The sequence below is a fragment of the Procambarus clarkii genome, chromosome 51 (genome assembly GCF_040958095.1).
Source record: "Procambarus clarkii isolate CNS0578487 chromosome 51, FALCON_Pclarkii_2.0, whole genome shotgun sequence".
In the NCBI taxonomy this organism is placed as follows: Eukaryota; Metazoa; Arthropoda; class Malacostraca; order Decapoda; family Cambaridae; genus Procambarus; species Procambarus clarkii.
The window spans coordinates 4121013-4136966 of NC_091200.1; the positions used below are offsets into that span (position 1 = coordinate 4121013).

The window sequence follows — 15954 nt, forward strand, 5'->3', positions numbered from 1 at the left end:
AAAATACGTCGTGTTAACGTTGTGAGCCTGCTGGAGGTAGTGGCAAGAATACTCATACAGTTCCCCAGGATAGTTTCGAACACTGCGTTACCAGATAGTTTCGAACACTACACTGCGTTACCAGATAGTTTCGAACACTACACTGCGTTACCAGATAGTTCAATACTGACGCAATAAAGAAGGAGGCGGTTGATGACTAAGAGAACCCTTGAATAACTTGGCGGGGGACGCCGGGACACGGGCGGGGGGGGGGGGACGCCGGGACACGGGCGGGGGGGGGGGACGCCAGGACACGGGCGGGGGGACGCCGGGACACGAACGGGGGGGGGGACGCCGGGACACGGGCGGGGGGGGGGGGGGGACGCCGGGACACGGGCGGGGGGGGGGGACGCCGGGACACGGGCGTAACCACGCATTCCCTGCGTAACTACTACAGCCTATCATAACTACCTGAGCCCTGGCTAACTACCCGAGTCCTGGATAACCAAAGAGGAGCCCTATATAACTAAAGATGACTCTGAATAGTTAACAAAGAATTCTTTGTAACTACTGAGAACCCTGGCACCCTGCAGGTGGCACCCGGCAACTAGCAGGAGGGGAACGAGGGGCACTAATGATCTAACAATGACCATGAACCACTGGGGTTCTTAGTGACTAGGAAAAGTAGTTAACAAGGTCATTGACTGCTAAGGGTGCCCAGAGTGCCACGGTGCCCAGAGTGCCACGGTGCCCAGAGTGCCACGGTGCCCAGAGTGCCACCCTTAAGCAACATTAATCAAGATGTTCTCCATTTAATCACCTCCATTAATCATGCGGCTAAAAAACTTTAAATCCCCCAAGGCCGTGTGAATAATACCCCCCTCCACCCCCCCACGCCGCCTCTACCCCCACCCACGCCCCCCTCCACCCCCCCCCCTCCACCCCCCCACGCCCCCTCCACCCCCCACGCCCCCTCCACCCCCCCACGCCCCCCTCCACCCCCCTCCCCCCACGCCCCCCTCCACCCCCCCCCACCACGCCCCCTCCACCCCCCCCCCCCCACCACCACCCCCCCCCACCACCCCCCACGCCCCCTCAAATGAAAACCAATCAAATGAATAATGAAAAACATGCAACAAGTACACAAGGAAACCACTATAATGCCCTGATACATCAGTGAGAACCTCTTTAGCACAGGGTTGTGTACCAGTCCGGTGCCTCCACACTCCTAGCGTTCAGGAGAACTTCATCTAGGTGGCGTAACTCTGAACCACATCATAGTGCACGGGTGAAGACCCGGATCTGAGGAGACCCGGGACGCTGGTTCAATCCCCTCGCCCTGCTCCAAACATTCCCCCCCCCCCCCTCCCCCTCCCTCCCTCCCTCCTCGTATCCCCCCCCCCCCTGGTCATTTGTCCTAAAACTGGCTGGAGCCATTGGCGGCTGGCGGACGACTTCATAATAGGCGCGGAGGATCCCTGAGCGTGTTGGTGTGCCACCAACGGCGCTCCCTAAACCCTCTATGGTAATGTGGAGCCGGAGAATGGTAGGCTGCCGGCGGAGGGCCCTCGATGACGCCCACCACCAGGGGGGGGGAGGAACAGGGTAGAGGGGGGAGAGGAGAAAGTAAGGGAACGGAACGGAGTAACTGGAGGAATGAAGGGGACGTTGGAAGGCCGGGAGAGATTCGGATGGAAGGAAAATGAGAAAGGGGTCGATAGAGGGAAGGAGATAGGGAGGAAGGGAAAGATAGATGTATGAAAGATAAAAAAAACAAAAGGGAGAGGTAGGTGTCTATAGGTGTTGGTACCCCTGGTGGGTACGCGGGTATGCAACCCGTTCTCGCACTTTCTTAGTCAATATTGACTTATTAAATACGTGCATATGTGACATACTAAACATACTAGTTTACCTTGAAAAGCTTCATAGAAAACACCGACCTTACCTAACCTTCTTAGTATGTTAAGATAAGCATCTTATTGCTTCGTAATTACAATTATTACTTAACCTATTATAGGTTAATTGTTAAGTAATAATTGTAATTACGAAGCAATAGGATGCTTATCTTAACATACTAAGGTTAGGTAAGGTCGGTGTTTTCTATGAAGCTTTTCAAGGTAAACTAAAATATTCACAATAAATTACTGTCACATATGCACTTATTAAATAAGTCGATATTGACTAAGAAAGTGCGAGAACGGGTTGGGGTATGAGTGCCGCAAGTCTTCCGGACTTGGGTGTTTTCATTTGATAATTACGTAGTTACTTGGAAGGATAATGTGACCTCGTCGCCACAGCCCCTCGTCAACCACCTCCACTCCCACAGCAGTGCCACGCCTGGGAGGGCCCCAGCAGTGCCACGCCTGGGAGGGCCCCAGCAGTGCCACGCCTGGGAGGGCCCCAGCAGTGCCACGCCTGGGAGGGCCCCAGCAGTGCCACGCCTGGGAGGGCCCCAGCAGTGCCACGCCTGGGAGGGCCCCAGCAGTGCCACGCCTGGGAGGGCCCCAGCAGTGCCACGCCTGGGAGGGCCCCAGCAGTGCCACGCCTGGGAGGGCCCCAGCAGTGCCACGCCTGGGAGGGCCCCAGCAGTGCCACGTCTGGGAGGGCCCCAGCAGTGCCACGTCTCCATAATTAGCAGCGCCTTATACAGTGATTCCGCGAGTCCCGCGAAACAGCACAAGTACTGTAACAGGCAGATTTTAAGCCTAGTTCTGCGTTGATTGTCTTCCTTACTGGTGAAAACCTGGGGCCAGATTCACGAAGCAGTTACGCAAGTATTCCAAACGTGTAGATCTTTCCTCGATCTTTGACGACCTTGGTTCCATTTATTAAACAGTTTACAAGCAGTAAAACTTGCCAGTCAACTGCTGTTATTGTCATAAACAGCCTCCTGGTGCTTCGGAGATCATTAACTGTTAAATAATTGTAAACAAAGCCGACACAAATTTAGAAAAGATGTACAAGTTCGTAAGTGCTTGCGTAACTTTCATGAATCTGGCCCTTAGGTGTTCACTCAGTCCAATCTACTATCACCAGTGGATTGGACTGGGGTGAAGCGTTCCAAGAGTGCATAGTTGTGGAGAGTGTTCCTCGTGCACAATTAGCTTGGAGTAATACTGCAGTCACGTCCTTCAGGAAGTAACACCGATTATTACACCGTTTGTGCAAGATTAGCTTGCAAGATGGAGTTACTTTGAAGTGTTGCTTGATACCTGCTTTATGGGGGTTTTGGGCGTTGTTCTACTGCCCAAGCCCGAACAAGCTCACCAGGGAGCCCCTGGTGAGTGTGTGGGATGAGGGAGATGGTGATAAGGTAGGTGTGGGCACCCCTGGTGATAGGGGTATGAGGGGGGCAGGTGCTGCTGATGGTGATGACAGGTGATGGTGAGGGCAGGTAGGGCTCTAGTAAAAGGCCAGACGCACGCACTCTTGAATGTGTCCTGAAGCACTTCGAGTGCCAGAGGACAGACTGCCACAGGGGTTACTGCCAAGGGCACGAGGAGGAGGAGAATGAGGAGGAGGAGGAAGAAGGTAAATGGGTCCCAAGGGAGCTATCAATCCCTCCCTCCACCCATACCGGCACCCAACACGCACCTTCCGCCAGTCTTATTCACCAGGCAATCATAACTACCCTCACCACTCACGACCACACTCACCACTCACGGCCACACTCACCACTCACGACCACACTCACCACTCACGGCCACACTCACCACTCACGACCACACTCACCACTCACGGCCACACTCACCACTCACGGCCACACTCACCACTCACGGCCACACTCACCACTCACGGCCACACTCACCACTCACGGCCACACTCACCACTCACGACCACACTCACCAAGTCTCCACTGATCTCCGATATTCTCATAACACGATCTGTGAACCTTTCCATAATCTACACTAAAGAATCCTCTCTCTTCCAGTAATGAAGTCAATCTTAGCGTCGCCTCGTGGTACACTGTTCGGCGCCTCCTTCACCCTCAGTGTCCTGGGAGACCCTCACCTTGGTATCTTGCTAGTGTTTATGCTGTCAAAGATGGGAACCCTTCCGTCACTGGGAAAGAGCCGCACAGACAGTCAGGATGACCACTAACGAGGTACAGTTCGCCACAAGTATGCGGCGCCTATGGAGCAAGGTTGCCGCCAGCAACCGTCAAAGGCAGTGAGCAGCGTACACACCTGAGCACTACACACACCTGAGCATTATACACAGTGCTCACATTCTACTCCCCAAGCCCGGCACGAGGCCAGGCTTGACTTGTGAGAGTTTGGTCCACTAGGCTATAGCTTTGAGCGGCCCCGCAGGACCACAGCCCGGTTGGTCCGGTACTCCTTGGAGAAACCATCTAGTTTCCTCTTGAAGATGTCCACGGTTGTTCCTGCAATATTTCTTATACTCGCTGGGAGGATGTTGAACAACCGCGGACCTCTGATGTTTATACAGTGTTCTCTGATTGTGCCTATGGCACCTCTGCTCTTTACTGGTTCTATTCTGCATTTTCTTCCATATCGTTCACGCCAGTACGTTGTTATTTTACTGTGTAGATTTGGGACCTACTATGAAAAGTAACGACTCTCACACAAACGTTTTCTATGCCTCGGACTCGACAGGTTAGGTGGGTTGCTTGGGTTCATACGTTGCTGGTTAGGTTAGGAGGTTGGATATTGACGAAGTGACAGATGAAGAGAAGTGGCTGGACAGCAAACACCTGGACCACTCTCCTCTAGTGGGTTAAACCCTCACCAACCTCAACCTATTTGCACGCCACCCCTAATAAATGCACCCATTCCTTACCATATTTTATATATATTAAATATATATAATATAGTGATGTTGAGCCAGCAGGTGATACCAACTGCCCTTGACAACATTCACTGTTAATACTTATATATAATGCCACTAATGAATGACGAGAAAGCTGTGTTTGCTGCCATTTCTTCCCCTGATGTTATCTTTCCTGGAATCCAGAATCGGCACCTTCATGAAGGCAGGGTAACCGAGTCCTGGAATTCAATGTCCATAGAGTCCTGGAATCCGTGATAGGTAGATTCCTGGAAACCAGGATCATGAGCTTCTTTGAATCGCGAATCAGATTCCGGGAATCCAGGGTCAGCAGATCCCTGGAATCTGGGGGGGGGGGGGTCATCAGATTCCAGGCCCCAGTGTTAATTAGAGTCCGTGGTCCAACAGGTGGGGAGGGGGGGGGGATCTGTGGACACGGACCGTCTACTGTAGGCCTGTTGTAGTTGACCTACACAACAATTTTACCTACTGTAGTTGACCTACTGTAGTTGACCTACTGTAGTTGACCTACAGTAGTTGACCTCATCCAATTTTACAAATATTCCCGAGACCCAAAGTCGAGGAATTTTTAACCGCTTTGGCGAAAATGTTGCTTATAAAATATGTGAAGAATTCTCATATCGTTCCTCTTCCAAGTCGAGATCTTGAGGAGTTAGACGAGAAGGAGGGAAGAGGTGGTCTTGCCAGCCCTCTTTTCACCCCCCTTTCACCCTTGTACACTCCTCTAGTGCTCATTATCCCAGCCTTGTTACCCCTATTTTAACCCCTACAGCACCACCTCGGTTCTTCCTTCCCCCACACTCTGGCCCTTCTACCCCCAGGTGATATTTCTAGCTGTTATCATTTCTCATTTGTCACCTTTGTGTCTCATTGCTCACCTCTACCCAATGTCTCATTTGTCATTTCTCAACTTTGTATCTTTATTCTTAACCACTCATATCTGTGCCCAATTGCCCACCCCTTACACCACTGTGTCGCATTGCTCACTCCTCATCTGTGTCGCATTGCTCACCCCTCATCTGTGCCTCATTGCTCACCCCTCATATGTGCCTCATTGCTCACCCCTATCCAACTTCCAACTTTACCAGTAATTCCTTTACTGTGTATTTTGCGTGCAATAACACCAAGGTCACACATTCGTCGAAAGCTTTCATGAAATCTGTGTATAAGTGTCTTTGATGTAGAGGCTGACCCCTCCCCCCCCCCCTGTGACCTGTCACCTCTGAAGGAGACTGTTGTGGTCTCCACATCCCGCTGGCATAACAGTGCTTACAGTCAGTTTCAGTTACAGCTGCAAACACAGCATTTACCTCATTTATGAGGCCCATTTATTTATTTATTTATTTATTTCATTATATAAGGTGGGACTTTGTTTGGCTGGTAAGCGTCTCATTAACCTCTCCCTCACGACCCTCCACCTGACCTGACCAACACAACCTCAAGTCCTTGTGGCGAAGTGGAAACACACTCGCCTGGCGTTACACGAGCGCTTTGACCTGGGTTCGTATCCTGGCCGGGGGAGGATTTACTCAAGGCGCCAATCTTCAACTGAAGCCTCTGTTTACCCAACAGTAAAATGCATACCTGGTTATTAACCGATTTTCCGGGTCGTATTCCGGGGAAAATTAGGATTAAGGACTTGCCGGAAACGCTATCCGTGCGAGTGACTGTACAAGCATGTAAGAACTCTTGTATATATAAATAAAGAAAACCTGGATATATCTCACTAGGAAACGATTAAGCTCGAGTATATATAGATATATTTTTTAGTTATGAATGCGTGGTAGCACACAGATTTGGGTGGCGCATGGTTGTTGAGGTTAATGGTTGTTGAGGCTCCTGTGGTTGCTGAGGTTGTTGAAGGCCGGGTGGTTAAACGAGGCCTTGCCATTTTCCTCTGTGGTTGATGTGCGGCCATCAATATAAGCACGCAATCCCGGCTAGTGGTAGAGCAGAGGAGAGCCGGTCTATCCTTCTGTTAAACATCTACCCACACCACGCTAAGAACAAGGTGCAGGGCATTTAACGAACCATAGCATCAAACAGCGTTGAGAATACCATGTATCAGCATAAACAGGATTGAGAATACCCCGCATCAGCATAGACAGCATTGAGAATACCACGCATCAGTATAGACAGCATTGAGAATACCCCGCATCAGCATAGACACCATTGAGAATAGCGTGTATTAATTATATTTCATTCAATGTAATTACAGGTACTGTATTTGTTTAATGCTGTGAGGATGTTACTAACCTCTAAACACAGCTAAGGCTGTTAGTCAGAATTTTCGCAGGCCTATAGATTTCTGCGACTGCTTAGGCCTACTCTCCATCAAAAATTTCGTGTGTCTTCTAATTTCTTACTTAAAATCAGAATTAAAGCAAGGGAAAGTGAGTTTGAACACAAGAGAGAAATGCTGGACTCTGAATATACAAAAGCCAGGATCAACACAACATTGTATGCTGCTGAAATATTATGTATTTGTATTCTACGGACCCGAAAATTTGTAAATCCGTTAATAAGCTTATCTGTTATGAAATCCTATTACATCCCTATTTGCCAGAGCGCCAGTCCAAGCTTAATGACGTAAATCCTAATGGGCACAATTTTTTTGGTCTAAATTCAATCCGCTTAACACGGATTCATAATTATAATTTATATAATGTAATTCTCCAGCCTTAAGAAAGTAGGAGGAAAAATGCCAGATGATAAAGGAGGCGCCTCGCCGAGGCGCGTGAGAATGTCACGCGCCTCACCCCGAGAGAATGTCACGCGCCTCACCCCGAGAGAATGTCACGCGCCTCACCCCGAGAGAATGTCACGCGCCTCACCCCGAGAGAATGTCACGCGCCTCACCCCGAGAGAATGTCACGCGCCTCACCCCGAGAGAATGTCACGCGCCTCACCCCGAGAGAATGTCATGCGCCTCACCCCGAGAGAATGTCACGCGCCTCACCCCGAGAGAATGTCACGCGCCTCACCCCGAGAGAATGTCACGCGCCTCACCCCGAGAGAATGTCACGCGCCTCACCCCGAGAGAATGTCACGCGCCTCACCCCGAGAGAATGTCACGCGCCTCACCCCGAGAGAATGTCAGGCGCCTCACCCCGAGAGAATGTCAGGCGCCTCACCCCGAGAGAATGTCACGCGCCTCACCCCGAGAGAATGTCACGCGCCTCACCCCGAGAGAATGTCACGCGCCTCACCCCGAGAGAATGTCACGCGCCTCACCCCGAGAGAATGTCACGCGCCTCACCCCGAGAGAATGTCACGCGCCTCACCCCGAGAGAATGTCACGCGCCTCACCCCGAGAGAATGTCACGCGCCTCACCCCGAGAGAATGTCACGCGCCTCACCCCGAGAGAATGTCACGCGCCTCACCCCGAGAGAATGTCACGCGCCTCACCCCGAGAGAATGTCACGCGCCTCACCCCGAGAGAATGTCACGCGCCTCACCCCGAGAGAATGTCACGCGCCTCACCCCGAGGCGCGTGAGAATGTCACGCGCCTCACCCGAGGCGCGTGAGAATGCCACGCGCCTCACCCCAGGCGCGCGAGAATGCCACGCTCCTCACCCAGGGGCGTGAGAACGTCGGGTAAGTCGAAAATATCAGTTTAACAGCAGGATGCTGCTTCTGGAAACTTTCCTTATTAAGATTACTCAATAGCTCGGTCGGTATAGAGCTTCGGCCTCACACGCGCAGGGTTCACGGTTCGAGTCTCCTACAGCCCAGGTGTGTGTGGAATGTTTATTTCCACGCAAGTGTGGATGACAACTTTTTGTTAGGTGGTTTGGTTGCCGCAGTACCCACCTGAGCCCTCTGGAGATGATTTCAGGGCTTAGCGTCCTCGCGGCCCGGTTTCCGGGCTCTGTCTCCTCAACCAGGTCCCCCTTTTTTGCCATGCCAATAGTCTTCTCATAGCTCCAAAGAGCAAAGTTTAGCACTCACAAATATTCTATGTGAGTTCCCTATCCCTTCCGACCACAGAGTAACCAAGGGTGCCCGAGGGCCCACCAGGAGACGTGATGGTCCCCTCCCCATTCCCCTCACCGGAGTTGGTTCCGTGACCGGCCAAGGAAGGTGAGGGGCCTCCAGGGATGATCTCGGCCAAGGGGAAAGGAACGTCCCTTGGAATTACAGGGTATGACAGAAGCGGCAGCCCTAGGGGGTGACCCTAGAGGCGTTGCCCACTGGCCGGAATCCCCAAGTTTGATGACTAAGTCGCTCACGGCAGAACGTAAAGCCCTAGACGATCGTGGGACAGACCAGGAAAGGCGAAGTTGAAGTTCTTGGAGGGAAGGTGAGAGGGAGGAGGAGTGGCGACAACTGCTGGAAGGAGCGCGGGGCCGGCCGTGAGAGCGGACACCCCTGGGAGTGATCGCTGGCAAGCTCGATATCTAGCCACAGGAAGATATGTGGATAAATGGGAAGGACGACATTTGAAAGGTGAGTTATGAGCCGGCAGAGGCGAGGGAGCGCGCGGCAAGATGGGAGGGGGGGGGCAGGGAGGGAGTGTGGCCATGACGTCACCAACCAGCTGATCGATGACAACAAACTCGGGGCGGTCGACTCGTGGTTACATTTTGAACACTATTTTCTTCCTACAGTTTCATTCCCTAACCTGATCATAAATGATGCATGGTGATGGCCCATTCATGAGCCTTTATTACAAACGAGTCTTAAAGGTTTGGTAAATATATAGGAGGAGCAGGTGGTGTGTCCCACGTGAGCAGCATGGGCGGAGGAGGCGGCCATGTTGTACACGTGTCTGCTCCTATGCTCCCACCCACCACATGACACCCACAGCCCTCCAGTGCTCCTCTCACCCACCACATGACACCCACAGCCCTCCAGTGCTCCTCTCACCCACCACATGACACCCACAGCCCTCCAGTGCTCCTCTCACCCACCACATCACACCCACAGCCCTCCAGTGCTCCTCTCACCCACCACATGACACCCACAGCCCTCCAGTGCTCCTCTCACCCACCACATGACACCCACAGCCCTCCAGTGCTCCTCTCACCCACCACATGACACCCACAGCCCTCCGGTGCTCCTCTCACCCACCACATGACACCCACAGCCCTCCAGTGCTCCTCTCACCCACCACATGACACCCACAGCCCTCCAGTGCTCCTCTCACCCACCACATGACACCCACACAACATGCACACCCTCACTACCTCATATCATCACGTCCGCTTTAAAGATAACGATATTATACAAAACACACATGATAAATGCAAATGGAGGCAACACGTGTCTGAGTCCATAGGGAGACTTCCCCGTCACGACACAATGTAAGAGGGAAGGTGGGCGTGTCCTCCTCACCTTCAGCATCACCCAGCTGCTGCCTGCCTGTCCCTCGGTACACCCGCACTCGCTCTTCCTTACCTGGGGACAAAAGGAACAACACTGAATCAGTTTTCAAAGATAAGAGGGCTGTTAGTTGTGTTGACCAGACCACACACTAGAAGGTGAAGGGACGACGACGTTTCGGTCCGTCCCGGACCATTCTCGAATGGTCCAGGACGACTTGAGAATGGTCCAGGACGACTTGAGAATGGTCCAGGACGGACCAAAACGTCGTCGTCCCTTCACCTTCTAGTGTGTGGTCTGGTCAACATACTTTAGCCACGTTATTGTGACTCATCGCCTGTTGTGTGCTTGTTCCCCCTACTACTACCTGCCGGCCGGCCAAGTTGTATAATTACATAAACGTAAATACATCAACCTAATTACGCTGCCACCCACCTGGGCCGTCATCCGCTCAAACATCTGGTTAGAGACACAGTTTACCACTTTACCAGGGACCTGACGGCTGAGTGGACAGCGGTCGGGGTTCATAGTCCTAAGGATCCGGGTTCGATCCCCGGTGGAGGCGGAAACAAATGGGCTGAGTTTCTTTCAGCCTGATGCATCTGTTCAGCTAGCAGTAAATAAGTTCCCTGGGAGTTAGGCACCTGCTTCCTGGGGGTGTGTAACAAAAAGGAGGCCTGGTCGAGGACCGGGCCGCGGGGACGCTAAGCCCCGAAATCACCTCAAGATAACCACATCCCCAACCACTGGCCCCACGCATCCACCACCTCCCGTCTCACCCACACACCCGCATCTCCCCCTCGTGTCTAGTCTTCCACCTACCACAACATACACCCACCCCCACCCCACCCACCACAACATACACCCACCCCACCCCTACCTACCACAACATACACCCACCCCACCCCCACCCACCACAACATACACCCACCCACCCCCACCCCACCCACCACAACATACACCCACCCCTACCTACCACAACATACACCCACCCCACCCACCACAACATACACCCACCCCCACCCCACCCACCACAACATACACCCACCCCTACCTACCACAACATACACCACCCCACCCACCACAACATACACCCACCCCCACCCCTACCTACCACAACATACACCCACCCCTACCCACCACAACATACACCCACCCCCACCCCTACCTACCACAACATACACCCACCCCACCCCCACCCACCACAACATACACCCACCCACCCCCACCCCACCCACCACAACATACACCCACCCACCCCCACCCCACCCACCACAACATACACCCACCCCCCACCCCTACCTACCACAACATACACCCACCCCACCCACCACAACATACACCACCCACCCCCACCCCACCCACCACAACATACACCCACCCCCACCCCTACCTACCACAACATACACCCACCCCACCCACCACAACATACACCCACCCACCTCCACCCCACCCACCACAACATACACCCACCCCCACCCCACCCACCACAACATACACCCCCACCCCACCTGCCACACGCACCCCACCTCACTAACAACAAGAACAAAACCTACCAAAATTGAGAAAGGGGCAGAACGAAGACTGGGGAACTAACGGGAACAAAAGAGAGAGAGAGAGAGAGAGAGAGAGAGAGAGAGAGAGAGAGAGAAGAGAGAGAGAGAGAGAGAGAGCGAGAGCGAGAGCGAGAGCGAGAGCGAGAGCGAGAGAGAGAGAGAGAGAGAGAGAGAGAGAGGGCGAGAGCGAGAGCGAGAGAGAGAGAGAGAGAGAGAGAGAGAGAGAGAGAGCGAGAGCGAGAGAGAGAGAGAGAGAGCGAGAGAGAGAGAGCGAGAGCGAGAGCGAGAGCGAGAGCGAGAGCGAGAGAGAGAGAGAGAGAGAGAGAGAGAGAGAGAGAGAGAGAGAGAGAGAGAGAGAGAGAGAGAGGAAAGGAAACAAGAAAGGGTTGAGGGGATGAAGAACGAGAAAGGAGTGGCCAAAGTGGATGAGCAGCAGAGGGAGCAGTATTCAGCAAGCAAGCAGAGGAAGGCAGAAGCTGGGTAATTAGCAATCACTGGAGCTCGACAGATACGCCACGATTTAACCACTCGCCGGAAAAAAATCAATACAGGAGAAGAGTACTTGCTAGCGTGGCCTTGCTGTCTGGGACCTGGCCAGATGGGGGAGTAATGTGGTGGGGAGATGAGCAGTGTGGTGGGGAGATGAGCAATGTGGTGGGGGAGATGAGCAATGGGAGGTTAGGGATAACGCACGGTGACAGGAAGGTCGACCGTTGGGAGATGGGGAGATAAGTGTGGGAGATTATGAAGTGTCACGGAGTGAGCCACATAGGGGAGTTAATGGATGAATGACAAAGACATCGGGAGAGGACATAAGGAATAAACAGAGAGAGAGAGAGAGAGGAGAGAGAGAGAGAGAGAGAGAGAGAGAGAGAGAGAGAGAGAGAGAGAGAGAGAGAGAGAGAGAGAGAGAGAAATTTGACAGAACAATGGTAAAGAATGCAGCCCATCCTCCGAGTAGACAGTACGTTTTAATACTAAATGTAATAAGTACAATCCTGACTATCGGCATAGTACAAAAATATACTAAATCGCCAGCATCACACGAAATCATTGTGAATATTAGTTTACCTGACAAGCTGAATAAAAAACCACGACCTAACCTAACCTTGGGAGTGTAGGAGGACAAGCATGTTAATAGCATTTATTGCTGCTTAATTACAATTAGTACTTAACCTATAGCTTATATAGATATTACAATTTTATAAAAGTAATAAAACAAAACTAAGTCTTTCAATAAATTATAAAGTAATTCAGGATACTTTCAAATTTTGTATAAAATCTCTATTGTTTAATAAAACTGAAGAAGAAATTCTTTATATTTAAAACTTGTGTATATAGAATTGAACACGAAAACTTCAACCTAAAAAATTTGAGTGTATTAACAGAAAATGAGAAGAATAAATGGGGGAGGTAAATGTAACAGCACAATTAAGTGTATTTATGTACTATGCAGTCAGACAGTCAGTAATGTACTTATTACATTTAGTATTAAAAACGTACTGTCTATTCGGAGAAGGGTTGAAAAAATGGTGCGTACTAATCCCCCTAAGACCAGCCAGGGATACCGATACCCAAGGTCCTACCCCCCCCCCCCTCCTCGCTCTCACCTGCAACCCCTGGAGCACAATGAGAAAGGTGACACGAAGGTGAAGGGCAGCCTCAACATTTGACAAGATAGGAATGAGTCTCATCTGCCTTACTGCAACTCCTTTCTCACCTCTTCCTCTCCCTCTTCCTCCCTCCCTCCCTCCCTCTCTCGTGTATCTCATTACTTTACACTTTACATCTGGGTGTCAATAGTTTTGGTCGTTAACATTCCTCGCGTCACTCCTCTCTGATGGTAATGGCCCAAAAAGCCCCTCCGGGCTACCCAAGCCCCATTTGCTGGTGAGGTTCCCTGGCTGCAGTTTTATCACGGGTCTTCGTCCCCAGCGTGTTAATTACCCGCGCGTCTTGACACCACCCACTCCCTGAGCATGTCCCTCAAGGGCCCGGCCTCCTCCTCCTGCACATCCTCCTCCAGTCCATCCAGGACCACGCTGTAGTCAGGTGTTGGACCTCTCTCTTCTCAGTTGATATTTTATGGTTGTGTTGAACTTTTTTCTCTCTCGCCTTTCACTCCTCTGTTTCTCCTCTCTCTCTCTCCCACACCTTAAATCATGGCTACGTGTAAAAGTCAAGGGGTCACCAGTGAGCTAGCTTCACACAGTAGGTTGCATCTCTTACTCCTTGATGGTTCTCCACTTCTATCTTGATTGTGGTGTGGTTGTACTGTAGTTGTGGTGTGGTTGTACTGTGGTTGTGGGCAAAGTCTTCACGCCGACTCGGTCTATACCGCGTTCTAATTATTCCTTTATCTTCCAGGTGGCCAGATGTCCATCACCACCACCACCTCCCTCCCTCCCCCCTCACTCACTCCCAACCCTCCCTCCCTCCCTCAGCTGGCGCACTCGCCACCACACTGAGGGCTCACAAGTGCCCCTCGGAGGACCTTCCTCCCCGAATTATCGAAACGCTAAGACCAGCGACTGTGAATTCTGGGAGACCTCTAGTGGGGTCTTAGGGGCAGACCTCTAAGTTGGGGTCCTGGGGAGGGTGAGAGGGAGTGACAACTACCCCGACCTTGCAGGAAACTGTGCTGTTCAGGAATATTTCAGCAGCGAGTGGGGCTGAGGAAGGCCCGAACCTTCACAAGGTCGTCTGGCTTGCCACAGGCCAGCCCGACCTACCTGCATGCAGGATTTAACACTAATAACACACTAGAAAGTAATTCCACCCGCCGACAGTTCACAGGAAACATCTTCAACACGCTTGAAAACTTTCAGCATTTTGGTAAAGCTGACAATTTTTCCATCCCTTCTGGTGTGTGGCACTCGGGACCTCAGCGCCTGGGAATCTCATGGAATGTCCTCCGAAATGGGCTGGCCTTGGAATGGGCCGTCGCTGATAACGGCAGGAGGACTTATTCCAGAATCAGACTGGAATTTATGGTCGTCCTGTCCAGCTCAGGGCCACTTCCAGGACCCATCTGTATTATGACCTGGAGGGATATTAGAAGGTCATGCGCAATAAGCGATAGGGATGAAGACCTCAGTGGGAAACAGCGAAGGCGTGATCCCTACGGTCGCCGGCGCTACTTTAGCTGCTACTCGCAAGGAAACTGCACTAAAACTTGACCTGCAGGATCTCGCGGCTTTTCCATTAGACCCGGACGTATGTGTAGCACCTCCCAGCTGCTGCTTATGTCCCAGTTGTCACTCAAGCGCACACGCGTCTCCTCAAGATGGTGCCTATCAAAACACGCCAAGCATTTACAGCACCTTAAAGTTAGCTACTTTGTGGAGGTTCCGAAGGTCACTATTACAGCTGGAAACAGCCTACTCAGCTAAACTGCTGGCGATTGTAAGTTGAAATGTAATGCACACACCAGTCTCCCGACCAGGCGCAAGTTGCAGGCTTCCTCAAGCAACATTTGGCGGTATTTATCAAGTTCCTTTTCAAGTGTTCTTACATTTCTTAGAGCGGTGAAAAGCCTCAGATCGTGATGATTATAGATTATTTTCCCGTCTACTTATTGCTCCCCTTAATGATGCTATCTTGCAGGTTCTGGCGAGGTAAGATAAGGTATTCCTCTTGGTCTCGTAAGGAATTGTTTCACTTAATTTGGAAGTGATACGGCGCTGGAACCAATCGTATTGGCGTATGCCTTTCCATTGGAGACTTTAGCTCCGTGGAGAGGGGGGGACCTGCTGCCTGGGTAACAGCTTCTCCCCCAAATCAACGTACCCTGGCTTTGCGCCCTGGTGAGGCCACTCAAGATCGACAACCAGAGCGCAACTCCATACAACTCCATAGTCTCAGGAGACTGATGGATGCCTACTACTACAACTCGCCCTAATATTATCCTAATGTTAATGTTGGTGTAATTCTCGCCAATTATATTCCGAGGAATATAATTTGAGGTATTTTCATCATTTTCAATAATTGAGCGAATGAACCGAGAACTGCCACTCCCGGCGACCAACTTCATCATTACGAGGCCCGTGCAATAACGACCCCTGCCACTCCATAACGACCCTTGCAAACGCCATAACGACCCCCTGCCATCCGTTAACGACCTCCTGCATCCGCAAGATGATGTGCTGTGTGCTGCTGCGATATCCGAAGATTTACAGCGACAGTGAAGGTCCTATGTTGAGGTGTTTGCCACCACACGAGAGATGCAGGCTGTAATATTGCCAAGCGGGACCTACAGCACTGTGATGCAACAAATCACA

General features: G+C 51.6%; 1 protein-coding gene across 2 annotated transcripts in view; it reads right to left on the bottom strand.

The window, feature by feature from the left end:
- Window positions 1-15954, bottom strand: part of LOC123774590 (max-interacting protein 1) — a 739857-nt gene that overhangs the window by 136384 nt on the left and 587519 nt on the right. The gene's annotated exons all lie outside the window — the stretch shown is intronic.